Genomic DNA, 17,334 nt, shown 5'->3' with positions numbered 1-17,334 from the left:
CACCAAGTTTGAAGGCAGCAGGGCAAGTGCTATGTGAATAACCTAAGGGAACTGGTGACATTAAAGATTCCGTACGGTTCTGCAGGGAATCAATTTGGGATAATATAACTGATACACTTAGCTCTCTAAAACTTTCTGGCACCGATAGAGACAGTGAGCTCATAAGGGCCCCATCTCTGAACTGTTGGACTTGATTTGCCCTGATGCCCTGTCAGGCATAGAAGGAAAGGGGCTGCTGTTCCCTCGTCTCAAGCTAGGGCGGCAGGGCACGGCAGAAGCACCAGGGCTTTCGAGCCCATCAGAATCCACATCCCAGCTCCGCATCTAATAAATTCTTCATCTATCTGTGACCAAACCAGGCCAGCTTTGGGTGTTGTCACATCTAATCTGGCACCTGCGTCCAGGCCAACACTCACAGGGGAAGGAACAGTACTCTGAGTAAAATAATTCCTGCACCCTCACCGCAGGCTCACGGCCAGGGAGGAGCAGGCGCAAAGAACTGGCTGCATCTGAATCTGCGATGACACCCAAATGACATACAATCCAAAAATTTCCTATTTCTCACTGTGGTCATATGGCCCCCCAGGCTCTCAGTCAAGTCTGGCATTTGTAAGATCTGCTGCTCTTGGCATTCTTTCTGGGGTGGAGCCTCGCAGCAGGACTCAGCCCCCTTTTTGTATCATAAGAAAACCCCACACGTCTCCTGGATCCAGAAATGGCTTTCTCGGATTGTTAGTTCTCTAGAGGAAAGTGTCCGGGAAGGATTTGGAGATATTCTGAAATATGAACCATCAATTTCACTAAAGTCAAGTCATAATGGGAAAAGAATTTGAGAGAGGTAGGAACAGAGGACGGAACCTGAATTAAACAGCAGGCAAAGCGCTGTAAATCTGTTTTCTGTCACCAATGACATTTTCATTTCCGTTTCTGTGACTTCATCATCTAGTGATTCTACTTTGGCTTCTATTTAACACATTTGTACCAATTTGCCAGCTGCTATTAAACGATTACTTTCAATGTGTTTTAAGTTGATTAGACTTACAGGATTGTTAATCAAAATAAATTTCTAGCTGCTAAATGTTAGCCCCCGAAAAATAAACACAACAAAGTGAGAGAAAGGAGGCTACACCAAAGCCTCAGGTTCGATTTGGGGACGTTTTGAGTCAAAGGACTTACGTGGCGTATTTTAAACCGCTACCACCACCAACAAAAACCTTAACTGTTTTTAATGTAAGTTTTAATTACTATTTTTGTTATAAATTTTGCTCAAACAATAACGAGCAATTTATAGCAACTAGAAAAAAAGAAACCAACCAATGAAAGGGAGAGTGTAGAAGCAAAAATACCCACTAGGTTCTCATTCTAATCACACTTAAAATAGCAATATTCATGCAGTGTATTTCAAGGATGAAAACCACACACAACTTGTTGTCATAAATGTCATTGCACAGACAAGACAAACTACCCTGGATATTATCTTCTGAAAATATCCTGCAATCAGAGAACCACATCCACCTCTAGAGCTATTCAGGCACCCCACAAAGACCCCCAGGGAGTCCCACCTTCCTTCCCGTGAAGCCCTATGACTAAGCCTATCTCTTAGACCCTTTCTGGTCTTACTAAGTATTTTTATTAACAATCTTCTTTATGTGGTTTCCCAAACCCAACAGCCAGCCCCTCAGTCTTCAGAATTTTGCGACTGATGAGCCAACAGACATGATACAGCAATACCAGCATTTATAGCACGTTGCTCTGTGCCAGGCTCGGGAGGTACCAAACTGAATAAATAATGTCTTCCAGGTGCTCAGTCCAGAGGTGAGATGAGCACGTAGAAGGATAAATTACTGCCCAGCTCAGAGGCTATGTGCTGCGCAGGACGAGGGTTCAGTGATGCGAAAGCCCACAGACCCCTCAGGCTAAGAGATGATCTTGTAATTTGAGCCCAACAGATGGTTGAGATTTTAATCCTTTGGCAAGATGATTTTCTCACCTGAAAACCATAACGAGGACAGAAAAAGCTCCTATAGGACAACCGGGGCAGGAGGAGAGAAAATCAAAACCAACCGAAAGTCACAAGCCCAGAGCCAGATAGGAATGTAAGTGGCAAAGTAGGGGATGTACATTGTGGGGCTGAGGGTGGAGGACGGGCATTAGTCCAAAAGGACTAGTGATGACAGAGTTGGCAGTCCTCGGCCCCAAGGAGAAACCCACAGCAACACAGGTGAGCATTTACTATCTTTACCGAAAAAAAAAAAAAAAAAAAAAGGTCCTTCCCTGAAGGAGTCTACAGTCCCAACACAGCTAGAGGTGCTGGTGGCAAAAGCAGAGAAGTCCACACAGGTGCGCGGAAGTGATGCGTTAAGCACAGAAGGGAAATCATTCTTTCTCAGTTCTCTCTTGGGTCATCTCTCTGATGCCAATTAAGTACTTCAAAACCCCGGGACACTCCCCAACATAGAGAGGTCTACCTGCCTCACAGGAGCTGTGGGTTCCCAGGAAGTGATACAGAGCAGTGCTTTTCAAACTTTATTGTGCATCTGAATCAACTAGAGATCTGGTTACAAAGAAGATGCTAATTCAATGAGTCTGTTGTGAGACCAGAGAGACTGGATTTCTATTAAGCTCCTAGTTGGCCCTGCTGGGCTGCAGCCTGAATGACAAGGATATGGAGAATCCTTTCTCTCCTGCTACGAAAACGGGAAACTGATGACAGGGGGAGAGAGGATCCGCCAGATTATAGAAATATAATCTAAAAGGAGACTGTGTAAAGTGAGGCCAAGGAAAAGCTGGAATTAGTACACTGCTGGAACAGAGTGAATGGGGAATTGACATTTATTAAGTATCAATTTTGTACTAGGCACCTCCACACACGTTAACTTTCACAAATCCTGGGAAGAACAGGTATCACTTTTCATTACCTTGAACGTTTAGGAACTGTTCTGAAGTCCTCAAATTCACACCCTCCTGGCTCCAAGGTCTGTCTGACTCAAAAGGCTGTGCTTTTCCCTCTAAAAACATCTAACTCAGAAAAGTCAACTTCAGGAAACATCCAATCCTGAGGCAGGAATTTTAAGGAGAAGCCACACAATGCTGTAGCCTTTCTTTTCTAAACATGAAGTGCTACGTGGTAACTGAAGGAAATGCAATTAACAGATCCCACCCTAAAATTCTAATGTACAGAGTAAACTTACATGAGCATAGAGTAAAACGTCGTAAAGCCAAAAAGTAAACACAAATTTGCTTCCCAAAGGAGTCTTGTTCTTCAAGGCAAACATTAAAACCAAAATTCCCCAAAGCCTAAGGTAAACAACATAATAAACCAGAAAACACATACAGAAAATTGATCAAGTGTCAATGCATTGTGAGCTTTAATTTTCAACAGGGAATCCAATTCTTTCATATTTGATTTAGTCCACAGCGTATCAAGAAACCTAAACAAATACCATTTAACACTCTAATTCTAATGGATTAAAGAATACAGGAATTTGGCTTAAAGAGACAGTGTATCTCACAATGAGCTCACCAGCATTGCCAGCTGGGACCAGTTAACCACATTTACCAAATAAGGCAAGTTTTTTCAATGCTTAAAATCTTTCTACAGTGAGCTCACTTCACTTCTCACTGGGTTTCTACGGTAATTGTACAGGTCATCTCTCCTACTCGGGGCCAGTAAATCACCAGGCTCTCAATGCAAACGTGGGCTGCATGGTCTCAGGAGAAAATTCAGTTTGGCTTCACTTTATTACTGACTGGATTTAGATTTAGAAGAAAAAGACACAAGATCTACTCTAAAGGCAGAATAGCAGGGAGCTGTATGAAGCAAAATCTATTATTAAAGTCAGTGAGAGCTGTTTACTATTGTGAATAAAAATGGCAGACCTTAGTTTAATATATTTGACCAGTCACAAACATGTTATCTAGCACTAAGTCTACACAAATACATCCACAATATTTATACATATATGTATTTTTTTTGGAGGGGGGAGGTAATTAGGTTTATTTAATGGAGGTACCGGGGATTGAACCCAGGACCCTGGGCATGCTGGACAGGCACTCTACCACTGAGCTATACCTTCCCTCCTGTAAATGTTTAATAATTTTGGTTAACAAATGAATCATCTTATTGGCAAAAATCCTCTCAATTTTTTCCCCATGTTTAATTGGCTGCTTTGGCATAGAGTAAGGAACCGAGCACACAGACAAAAGAAAGTTAAATCTATAATGAGGTTTACTGCGTTCTTAGTTAAAATAACACTGTTGGGAGGAGGGCCGCCTACTCTGTTTAGCAGTGCAGGTTGTGACCTGAAACCTAAACAAAAGCATGCAGTTATAAAGTGGTTTTTACATGGTCTTCTCTTATGTATTTAAACACATTCTTCTTTGGAGGTAAAAAGGATTTATCTGCTTCTTCTAAATTGCTCATGTGCCAAAACCATAGCCATAAACTGAGAATATATATTTGGCTTCAAAGGTAAAAGATTCCCATAAAGATAAATATACTTCAAATGAAAATTTTGCTGTTTGTGTTACAAATCTGACTTTTAGCCACTAATCTGCTGAAAGTCACACCCAAATTTATCTTACTGTAAATTTTGTGGTTTTTCCAACAGAGGAAGCCAAATCCTCAAGCTCATGTGATTAACTCTATGATATCAGAGAAGGCCCTGTTTGAACAAAGACCTATGAGCCTACAGAGGTGAGAAACAAAATTTGTGTCAGCCCTTAGACCAGGGGTTGCAGTGCTTTCCGCAAAGGGCCAGATAATAAATATTTTATGCTTTGTGGGCCAGTCTCTGACACTACCCAACTCTGCTGTTGTTAAGAGCACCAAGAAAAATACAAATGGACAATGCTGTGTTCTAATACAACTTTATTTATGGGCACTGAAATCTGGATTTCACATAATTTTCACTTGTCACAAAAGATCACCCTTCTATTTTTAAAAAAGAAACTGAAAATTTAAAACCATTTGCAGTTTCTGGGCAACACAAAAGCAGACAGTGGGCCACATTTGGCCCACTTTGCCAACCCTTAAACATAAAGCATAAAAATTAAAAAGGGTGGAAAACTTTGTGAGAAGACATTGGAGCATCTGGGCCTTCATTGCGCTACTTGGTCTGAGCTGGTGCTGTGCTGGTGCAGAGAACTGGTAAAAAGGCCACACAGAGGAGAGGGGTGGGCTCCCCCTCTCCTGTGCCTGCCTTCCTTTGGGAACTTGGTGACAGATTTCACAGACAGGGAGATAAGCTGCTACCACCCAAAGGGAAGGACAGAAGTAAATTTTTAAAAGGAAAGATGTGGTAGACTGGAGAATTATACTGACTTAAAAGAAAAGCATCACGATGGCAGGAGCTGCTGAATCAAAGTGGCGCTGGGAGGAAACTGGAGGGTTAACAAAGAGGCTCACGTGTGAACCTGGAGAAGACCAGGAGTCCAGAGAGCTGTGAGGTGCTGCAGGGTGACCAGTGGGAGCTCAGAGTCCAGGGCCTCCGTGATTGGACGCGGGCCTGAGGCTGTCTACCCCGTGGCCCTCCTGCTGGCGTGATTTTCTATTTACTAAGCCCTGTGCGGCCGGCAGGAACACAGAAAGGGCTGGGTCCCCTGATGGTGGAACAAAATTTATCCCACACACTCTCCTGCAAATATTGATGAATTATTGACCGGTAGCTTCTCTGACTCTAGCCTTTCACAATGCTCAGAAACCATCTTCTCAAAATACAGATTCAAGACTGCCCACGTGAGAACGCTGCCGTGATGAGGAACGCACGCCTCAGAGCCAACCTGCCTGGGTTCAGTACCTGCTTTGGTACTTACTGCCCAATCCTCGGTAAATTAGATTTCCTATTCACAAAGTAAGAGCCCGTAACTCACAGCCCTGTTATAAAGCGCAAACAACAATAACAAAAATATGGGAGCTGCCTTGAAACTGTCTGACAAATATGATCAATATCTTGACCATCATTATTGTCATCACGGTTACTATCATTAACCAAAAAAACTCCTTGGCGCAGCACAAAACTCTCCACTATGCTGCCCCAGCTGAATATTTCCTGCCCCATTTCTCACTAATTTGCCCACACACTCCATAAACATGCTAAGCTCTGGCCTAATATTTATTTATACTATGGGTTATGACCTACTGGTGGATTATACAATCAGTTTCATGGGTTATAACCAGCATTTGTTTTAATGAAATAGCGTAAAATACAACAAAAAAAACCCAGATTACATCACATATAATAACAGAAGTACATTAACACATACACTCATTGAATTCATGTAAAGTACATTTCTTAATGTGGTTCATTTGTTTTGTTTTGTTTTGTTTTTAAGGCTAAAAGCAACAGCTCTAATCACACTACACTACATCAAGCTTCTAAGCCACATCACAAACTTTTTATATATCACTGTGACTCTTCTTTTGCCTGAGATGCTGTTTTCCCTTACACCAACTGGAAGATTTCTGCCAGCCTTTAAACTGCACCGAAACTTCACAAACGTCTTTGCCAGCCTCCCCTGGTTAGGCGGAATAAAGGGTTTCTTCCACTGTGTTCACATACTACTGCAGGCATGTTTCACATCTACCACTAATCCCATTCCATCTCAATTATCTGTTTCTCTGGGGCTTCTTCGGCGATGCTGTGAGCTCCACGAAGTCAAGCATCGTATCTTATTCTCGTGTCTGCAAGACTGAACACCATGCCTGATGCAAAGCGGATCAACACCGTGGAGTCGAACGTTTTTGTGTCAGTGACTTAAGGCAAGATGAATGATGGCGTGCTCATCAGATTCCTAATGACTCAGAGCTTGGAAAGGAGGATGAGACGGTAGAGAACTTGTCAATAAATTAGGTGATAAAATCTAGATGTCATGAGTTTGGAATGAAGTAACAACATATTACACGTCTCACCATCAGATCCAAAAAGTCGGCCAGGCAAGTATGGAACCAAAGAGCTCCACCTTAAGAGGTGCAGAGATTCTACTTTGATCTGAATAAACAATGTGACATTAACAGTGAAAAGGTAAATAATTGTATTGGTCAATATTGATACTTTTTATAACACAGCAACTAGACACTCTCTGGGGCTTCATGTTCAATTTTCAGTGCTAAATTTAACAAGAACACTGAAAAACTGAAGCTGTTTATAGAAAAGAAGAGTTTGGTAAGTTAAAACAATGTCCTATTGAAAATAACTAAACTTAACAGGGATGTTCAACAAATTCAGATGCTTCTAGACAAATTCTGACTCTGGAAATTTTGACACTGGGTACTCAATACATTTTTTCTTCTTTTTTTGCTGGACAATATGTGGCAATATTCTGTATTTCAGATGTAACGTAAGGTTTTAATTAATTTTGTAGGGGAAGTAGTCTGAGGTTCTTCATAATTTTTAAATCTATGTGTTTCCTAAATATTTAACACACTGATTCATAGTCTTTAGAGGGTTTTCAATTACTCTGATGTGTATTATAAAGTTTTAATTCCAATTTGATACACGTAAAATATAGGTGAGGGCAATAGGAAAGGACTAATAAAGTATCACTGAAATTCAAATGCTGGCATGACTCATTTGCAAAAAACCCAAAGAATAGATTATAAGATGAAAAAAAAAAGTATTCAATAATAATGACTGGGAAAGTCCTTCAACTTTCATTTTCTTTTTTAGAGCACCCTGATAATAAAGTCTAATATTTTTGTGTTTTTGTTTTCAACAAATAAGCAGCTGTTACAGTGTAAAATCAAACACAGACGGCTTAGCTCACTGATGACAGTTAGTCATCTTATCAGATCTCCATGGTTCATATCAAATACCGCAAACTCACCTATTCCTGATGCCTGCAATGTATTCCTGTTTATATCTGCAACTTGCTTTGAATTCTAAAATATAAACATAAAATAAAATGCTTCCAAGTTTATCGTGTTCTTGTTTGAGTTTCCCACAGAAGTCAGTATGAAATCTAAGTATTTCAGAATATTTCTAACCACTTCAATTTGGAAAAAAAAAAAAAAGAAATCACTGATAATTTGCTTCCTAATCACCCCAAGAACAGGGAAGGCAGTGATCCTGAACATTGAAGGTGTGAGTAAAAACGGCAACACACACAGCAACGCTCAGAGCCAACGTAATTTATGTGAAATGCATCCGAAGCATCAACTCTCATGGAGGAATCTCCTCTGCAGCAAGCAGGGCACTGAGTACACGTGGTAGAGGAAAGAATGTATCTACAAAGAAAGACACCAGCCTTGGAACCAAGGAAACCACCTTATTACCACGGGAAGATACAAAGTTCACCAGGGATACCTGCTCCATGGAGGTGGGACTGTTGCTCCGTTTTTAGAAGCAAGAGAACCCTACAAAATTTTCATCAGTTAATTGGAGTTTCTCCCACCACCAGGTTAACCCTGAGTAACTGGACTTGCTACCGAGAAGATTTTGTTACAAGGAAGCAGGTCTGACTCTCACTGAAAAAGGCTGAGCACTGAAGAATGAGAAGAATCCTACGACTGGACAGCAGATTTCACTCTCCAGACCTCTCGGCGTTGATTTCAACACCGATGTTTGTAAGTGAGGCTCCACTGTATTTTATCACTTCCTATTTATGCATGGCACCTGTAAATTGTGTGGAAAATGTGTTGAAGTACATATTTAACCTGAAAATTTGCTATAAGGATCTTTTGTAAAAATACAACTTGTAGGGAAGTTCAAAATGTTTCCTAACTATCAGTCTTCAGGCATCAACATAAGAATAATTAGGAGAGAAAATAGAGATAATTTACCCACAGTTTATTGTAATCAAATCATAACATGAGACCATATCATCTCTATTGTACAGCACAGGGAACTCTACTCAATATCTTATAATAACCTATAATAAAAAAGAACCTGAAAAGGAATATACATAAATATGTATAACTGAGTCACTTTGCTGTACACCTGACACTAACACAACATTGGAGATGAACTATACTTCAATTTAAAAAAAAGAACGAAAAACCAAACAGAAACAACTACAAATAAATTGAAGAGAATGAACTGCCAAGTCCATATGTAATGGGCTTTGCTCTGTGGGGAACACAGGTTCTGAGACATATTTTAAGAGAGATTTCAGTGGGTGGGGCAAGAAGACTGGAATAATTTAAGTAAAATATAAAACCATTCCACATACTCATTTCTTTCCTTTACTGTCAACTTTTTCTTAAAGTACAGTTGACAGACAATATTATATTAGTTTCAGATGTGTAATATAGTGCTTCAACATGTATATACACTATGAAGGGCTCATCGTAAGTCTAGGAACCATCTGTGACCATAGAAGTTATGACGATATTACTGAGTGTATTCCCTACGCTGTATTTTACATCCCCGTGACTTATTTATTTTATAACTGGAAGTTTGTACCTCTCTTTCCTATTTTGTCCAACCCCCTACACCTCCCTCCCCTGGCATCCGCCAGTTAGTTCTCTCCACATACCCATTTCTCACCCCTGACAGCTGGCCCCAGCCCCTACCAGCCAAGCCTTTTTGTCCCCGGATCTCCAACCTAGAAGCTCTGATTGATACATTTCCCATTTCAGAACTTTCTCCTGAGCATGTTCCCACAGTAGGAATACATGTCCGCTGAACTTCACCCACCTCAAAATATCGGCCCTTAAAAACTGTATCAAAAAAATAACAAGATGCCTTCATGTTTGAAAACAATAGTATTGAGTCAAAATGAAATGTGGTGAAATATGAATAAAGTCTATATATTAGTTAACAGTGATTTTTCGGTGTTAATTTCTTAGTTTTGACAAATGTATCATGGAGACATAATATGCTGATACTGCGGGAAACTGAGGAAACGAAACTCTGTACTATCTTTGCAACTTTCCTGTATCTAAAACTAATTAAAATGACACACATTACTATATAGAAAACAGATAAAACAATAAAGACCTATTGCATAGCAAAGGGAACCATACTCAATTTCTTAGAATAGTATATATGGAAAAGATTCTGAAAAGAAAAAATATATATGTATGTATATTATAACTGAATTACTTTGCTGTACATCTGAAACTAGCATTGTAAATCAACTACACTTCAATAAAAGTATTTTTAAAAAATAAAATAAAATGCTTATTTTGAAATGGAAAAAAGAGCATATCCTCCTCTTATCTGAGCAAACAGTAGCCACTTACTAAAGTTACAATCATCTATATCTGTACATAAACACTCATACACATGTAACATAAAAAGATGTAATATATGTAAGTTGAATTGTTCAGCAAAATGGTTTTGGGTTACAACCCTATCCAAAATTCTAACTCTACGTGAGGCTCAGCGTTTCCAATGAATGGCAAGTTCTAAAACGTCCATAAAAACATGCTACCCTCAGAATTTTCAAAGTATGTGGAGACACCGAATGGTTCCACCTGTCAAGCATAGAGACTGTGACCGGCTCACTGTCTCCAAGGAATGTGATCTGTGTGTTTTTCCAGTGGTGGCACCGGGGTCAATCAGAGCTGATACTCACCTCGTAAGAATGCTGTAAAAGATGGTGAAAACACACAATAAACAATAAAGAAAGGTTTACATTCCCGTGAAGGAGGCAGGAATGGTATGGTGCCAAACTACTGAATTAGGGATCAGGAGGCTGGATCTGAGTCCCAGCCAGAGCACACGGGCACCTCTGGGCTGGTGGCAATGCACTTGATCTTTCTGGGTCTCAGACAGTCATCCGAAAAATGATGATACTCCCTGCTTTGTAAGACTTTTGTAAGTAACAGTGCTGCATAGACTGTAAACTGTTATTAATTATAAGGAATGTCCATCTCACGCCTCTTGCTTGGTACGTCCGTGAATCACTCTATCTAAATATTTAACAAGCAACTTGGATTTGTATCTGTCCAGGGAACAAAATAAGGCAAACTAACCTACATGAACAAAGACCTTATTTTACTGCAATACTTTAATATGGTAGTATTCTGCAACACTGACAGTAAGTACATAATAGCAGTAATTATTATTAATTATAAAACAAGAGAAATGAACACCTTGGTACCTACATGGAATAAATTATGCTAAGCAATTTATATGAAATGTCAAATGATACTTCTCATATCAATTCTATGAAGATGGTTCTGTTACTGTCCATTTTTCAGATGGTGAGACCAAGGCTTTAAAAGGTCATTATCTTACCTAAGTATTTCCTGTAAGTATTAAGTGCCAGATTTTGATCTCAAGTTTGTATGACTCCACAGAACTAGTTGTTAAATGAATATAAGACATTACCTTGCTCTCTAAATGAGATAACCAGGCAATTTTCCTTCTTTAAGAATAAGGAAAAGGAACTAGTTAACATTTCTTGAGCATTACACACGTGGTAGTGCTACTAAAGAACTCTATAGGCTTTCTCTCATTTCTGTTTAAAATCTAACTCCCTTCCTAGTTATGTGACCTCAGCCCATTTGCATCACTTCTCTGTGCGTGTTAGCAGTCCACTTACCTCATACGCTGGTTGTGAGAGTTAAATGAGTTTACACGTAATGTGCTGCGGGCAGCACTTGATTAACTGTCACAAAAGGGGAACTATTATTGTTCAAAAACGTGATCAAATAACAAAGTCAGTAATTCTGCAACTCTATATAATGTAATAGATTCTGACAGAAGGTACGATATAGAGAGTTACAAGTAGGTTCAAGAAAACTATCAAATGGTTTATAGTTCGCCCAGAGAATTCAGTCCCAAATACAGCCCTGGCCAGAGAATACCTGTCTGAGAGAGACTGGGCTCAGCAGGCATCAGCCGCTCATGAGAAACCAATCCTGACCATTCCCTGCAGGACCTGTTGAAAACAGGACGAAGGTGGAGGGTGACCTAAATCCGCCCTATAAACCACTTTCTTTTGGACTGTTCTCATCATAAATCCCAAGTATTTATTACCCATTACATCAGATGAGTAACTCAGTTCAGTGGCAAAATCTTTTTAACGTGCAATCAGTATCTGTAATTCCTCTAGATTCCCTAAAGCATTTGGGTATTTGAGAGAACCAAGTATGTGTAGCCATTTTTCACATAAAGGAAACCTTAAGCCTATAAATGGAATTAATCACAACAATTCTCCCCAGATTTTTTTCAAAGATATGACATGTTAAAATTATTATTTTGAAACATGCCTCGCCACAAAATTAACAAATGTTCAGAGTCAGAACCAAACTCTACTATGGACAGACAAAGGGACAAGAGTTATCCAGGTCTACTCCAGTCTTCAATATGAAATCAACATAAAGAAAATCAAGTTTTATTTTTGCATGATCAATACTGTATTATTTATTTTTGTTTTAAAACCATGGAAGAATGTTCACATGATTTCTAGTAAAGTCTCACTGAAAATGAAAACCAGTCTTAAGAACATTTCCCATAGAAGTGAAAATGTACCTTTTAACGTTTATGGGCAACATTTCTCAAGTTTCTTTTGTCTAATAAAAGCAGCCAATGCCAACTGCCTAGTGTGTGCTGTGAAACTTTTAAATCAAGGGACATGTATTCAACGGGCTTAATTCAAAGTGGGCAAGTCTAGGCATATTTGAAATACTTTTATAATTAAGATATTTCACATCAAATCATTTGTGTGCTGAAAACAGAGGAAAAAAAACTCACAAAAGAGTATTCTAAAGAGCAGCATGGAGGAATCGAAAGACTGCTCGTCTGAGGAACTGAGTTCTAGTCCTCACTCTGCCACCAACTAGCTTCTCAGTCTGTTTACACGCGGGAAGTCAGCCCCTGGCCTCCTGGAAGCCAGTTCTGTCTCTGAAAGTATGTAACAGTATGGCGTGTATACATGTTTACACACACATATTTCTCCCTAATGTGAGTATCTTTGATTAGGAACTCAGATATGAAGTGCTACCTCCACTCTGGAGTCAGCCAGTTCACGCAGGAACAAGTGTGCAAAGTACAGATAGGACGTACAACTTATTCCTCTGGGGGCAAGGAGGAACCTCCAATGCAATGAAATACAGCTGCCAGTTAACACAAAAAGTGTGAAAACAAGTTACAGTTCCCCTTGCTCTAAAATAATGCTGCTCCAGATCTATTCATACTGTGGAAATTCTGGTTGGCGTGGATCGTTTTGAATGCCTACTTTCCATTCATTTCTAGAATTTAACGCAGCAGTGTATCAGGAGATGAATTAAAGAAACCAAACACTCGGTTCTACACGCTGACCCACGGAACAGGGCAGGCCTGTGGCACAACCCCATTCTGCACACACCACCAGATGAAGAACCTTTAAATAAATACATTCCTGACAACTGTTTACAGATAATTTTTCTAATCCTTAGCTATTCAAATGCAGGACCCGTCTCCTCTGTCCTTCCGTTCAACAACCCCATCATTAATCTTCTCTACTGCCTCTCGCAGACGCACAGTGTTTTGTTTTTTTCTCCCCCACAACTGTATCTCACTCAGGGCCTCGCTTCCACAGCAATGTATCAGGTGTCTCAAAGCTCCATAAAAACACACTACAAAGGAAACGTTTGTGGTCCATGGATTTTATCCACTTCAGTTAAGTAGGTTAAACAGGTCGTTGAGGAGAGGGCCCCTCTGACTCTGTTTTCCACTTGGACCAAGCTGAGGGCGTCCCAGCTGCAGCGGGAGGCTCCACACGTAACTGCATTCTTGCCTCACAGCTGGTCCACTGGCCTGGACACACTGTGGGAAACCTCCACTGTCAGGACTGGAAGGCGGCAGTGTCATTAGTAGAATAAATTTATTTACCAAAGAAGAAAGTACCTAATTAAACAGGAAGTAAAGTGACAGAAATCAACATCTCCAAGATTTTTTTTCTTTTTTAATGGAGGTACCGGGGATTGAACCCAGGACCTCCTGCATGCTAAGCACGTGCTCTATCACTGAGCTATTGCCCTCCTCCTTCAAGGTTTGTATTCCTACCAAGATGTTTTCACAACGCCAGAAGAAAACTGACCTACACGTGCATCAGAGAAGGCCTGCTATTTTTTCACTTTACTAAACAGGGATTACTTAAGCAACTTAGAAATAATACGGTACTAAGAGCCATCGGGTAGATAAAATACACAGAATTACCACCACCAAGTGTAACAACATTTATGCTCAAGATTTCATTTGAATCAATTCAACCACAAGTTTAACCTTCCAATGAGTAGACGAAGGTATATTACACTGTTGTGTGCTCACAGATGATCTGTCCAGCAACTGAGATATTTAAAAAACAAAATAAAACGGGTATAATTGCTCATGATACTCTGACTGTAGCTAACCTAAACCTTTGAATAAGAATCTATAACCATGTCCATCATTAAAAAGTCCACAATCGATAAATGCTGGAGAAGGTATGGAGAAAAGGGAACCCTCCTAGACTGCTGGTGGGAATGTAAATTGGTGCAGTAACTATGGAAAACAGTATGGCTATTCCTTAAAAAACTAAAAATAGAGTTGCCATATGATTCAGCAATCCCACTGCTGGGCGTATAACCAGAGAAAACTAATTGGAAAAGATACATACACCCCAATGTTCACAGCAGCACCACTTACAATAACTAAGACATGGAAACAACCTAAGTGTCCAAGGATGGATGACTGGATAAAGAAGTTGTAGTATATTTATACAATGAAATACTACTCAGCCATAAAAAAGAATGAAATAATGCCATTTGCAGGAACATGGATGGACTTAGAAATTATCATACTAAGTGAAGTAAGTCAGAAAGAGAAAGACAAATCATATGATATCACTTATACGTGGAATCGAAAAATAATGATACAAATGAACTTATTTACAAAACAGAAACAGATACACAGACATGGAAAACAAACTTACGGTTACCAAAGGAGAAAGACGGGAGAGATAAACTAGGAGTTTGAGATTACGAACTACTTATATACAGAATAGATAAACAACAAGGACCTACTGTATAGGATAGGGAACTACATTCAATAGTTTGTAATAACCTATAATGAAAAAGAATATGAAAAGGAATATATATATATATATATATATATATACACATTTATAACTGAATCCCTATGCTGTACACCAGAAACTAACACAACATTGTAAATCATCTATACTTCAATTAAAAAAGAACCTAATACACATGTAAAATTTACTACTTCAAATGAAGCAAAAACTTGGAATATCCTGTACCAGAGAAGGAATTCTTCGCAAAGCTCTTCAATTTTATAAAAGTATCACTGATGAAATGAAATACTGTAATTCAAGGCTCTGAAGGAAAAACGGCTTGCTTTCAGACCCAGTCTGACTTCCCAGCCCTGCGACCTGGCGCACGTAGGTGACCTGATCACTCTCCTCACTGTAAAGCAGGTGGAACATCTGGACTCACTTCACAGGTTGCTTGTGAGGATTTAATGAGGTCACAGGCGTAAGAGCTCAGTGAAAGCCCCCACAGTACAGATGTCAAGAACCAGTAGCTATTATTATCCTGGAAAAGGCTCTTCCTTGCTCTGGGATACCATTCTTGTGTTTTCTTCCTTCTTCTGCTGCTTCCTCCTCAGACTCCTTACCTGTCTTGTTTTTTCCCTCCCCAAACATTAAATGTTGAGAGTTCTCAGCTTATATAGGATCTAGGTCCTCTCCTCACTCTTGTTCTTTCCCAGGGGGATCTAATCTAGCCCCATGATTTTAATTACTCCCTAGAGGAAAATTCCCAAACATATTTCCAGTTCAGATCCGAACACACAACTGCCAGCTCACTATCTCCGCTTCGACGTCTTGGAGAAACCTCGAATTCATTCGTTATGTCTAAAGGTCAAACTCACCATCTTTGCCATCCAAACATAAGTGCTGCCTGTCTCAGTAAGTGGCCCCAGAAAACACCCAAATTTGTAACCCAGAACCCTGGGAGTCACCCCTGAAATGTCCTGTTGCTCAAAACCCAAACTGGTTTTCCCTCACTGCCTCCTCCAATCTGTGCACGACATGCACCTACAGTGATTATTCCTACAGTGATTATAATCACTCCTCCACATACAACCTTTCTTTGGCTTATCAGTGAATAAGCATAAAAGAGAATAAGGTGTAAAATGCCATGAACCACTAATAAAGCTGAGCGCACGTCCTCCACGCCCATGGTCCTCTATACCCCAAACGCATTAAACCTTTTTCCTCTAAAATGCCCGCTCTTTCCTCTTTCAACGCCTTTCTTCACACCTACTCTGTTCCCTCTTCAAGAATGTAAAGACGGTTCCTCCCTTCCCGCCCCCGAATCCTCATTTCTAGCTATTTCTTTCTCATCATTTAGTTCTCTGCTTAACCAAGACTTCCTCTGGAAAGTGTTGCCCGGTTCTCTGGACAAGGCCAGTTCCATTAATCATAGTCTCGTGGAGCACCCTGCACTTCTGTGTCACAATCCTCAGTGCATTTGTTAAGTACACAAAAGATAATAAAGGCCAAGTGCAAGGAGCTTGTCTGTCTTGTTTACCACTGTGTCCCTTAATCTTATCGAACACACCATACTTGCCACAGGTGGGCAACCATGATATTGATAAATGCTTGCCAAGTTAATTAACACAAAAATGGCTCTGGTTTAGTCCTTGATTCGATAGTTGTTCATAATTGGTGGAGAAACGCACATAAAACTCTAATTCAAGGCAGACTGTGATAGCTTTTTTACAGGAAATAAGCACGTGAGAACTACTTGATTCTACGAGGAAAAAAGAATCAATTCTGGAAGGGGAACACATATATGAGGAAATACCATGTAAGGAAGGCTTCTTTCTGGTGCTGGGACATGAAATAAGCCATGGAGAGCTAGCGAGACGTCAACAAGTGAAGGGTAAGAAATATTCCAGGGAGGGGGAAAGTTTGGGCAAAGCCATGGATGGAGTCAGGATATATACAGAAATCGGTGAATAGACAACTGTGTGGGTTGAGGGAGGTCTGAAATGTAGCAAATGGCCACATTGTGGAAAGTTTTCATTATTGAGATTTAACTGTCTCTCTCAAAGACAACCACTGAAGGTCTCATCATTGAAGAATGACAATCAAAGATGGCAAAAATGTGTTAACAGATTAGGATGGAGGCATGGAAACCAACCAGTAGGCTATTTCAGTATTTCAGACAGAAGGGAGGAGGCAAGGAGCAGAAATAATTCTGCAAGAAGATGAAAAGCATTGCTCCAACGGGGAAGGAGTTTATCATTGATTAAAAAGGAAACCAAAACAAAGAAAGGATGGGGCAAGGATGGCAGATGATGAGTTCTGTTTGGAAATCCAAAATTTTATGTCCTTACAAGACATTGAGAAGGTAGGTAAACGTGAATCTAAGAAAGAGGAAGCAAGTAAATCTCA

General features: G+C 40.0%; 1 protein-coding gene across 7 annotated transcripts in view; it reads right to left on the bottom strand.

The window, feature by feature from the left end:
- The window catches only part of ARHGAP42 (Rho GTPase activating protein 42), a 251,314-nt gene that overhangs the window by 89,558 nt on the left and 144,422 nt on the right, over positions 1 to 17,334 (bottom strand). The window lies entirely within an intron of this gene.

The sequence above is a fragment of the Camelus bactrianus genome, chromosome 10 (genome assembly GCF_048773025.1).
Source record: "Camelus bactrianus isolate YW-2024 breed Bactrian camel chromosome 10, ASM4877302v1, whole genome shotgun sequence".
In the NCBI taxonomy this organism is placed as follows: domain Eukaryota; kingdom Metazoa; phylum Chordata; class Mammalia; order Artiodactyla; family Camelidae; genus Camelus; species Camelus bactrianus.
Note: the sequence above shows the minus strand (reverse complement) of the source record. Positions and strands in the feature narration are given on the sequence as shown.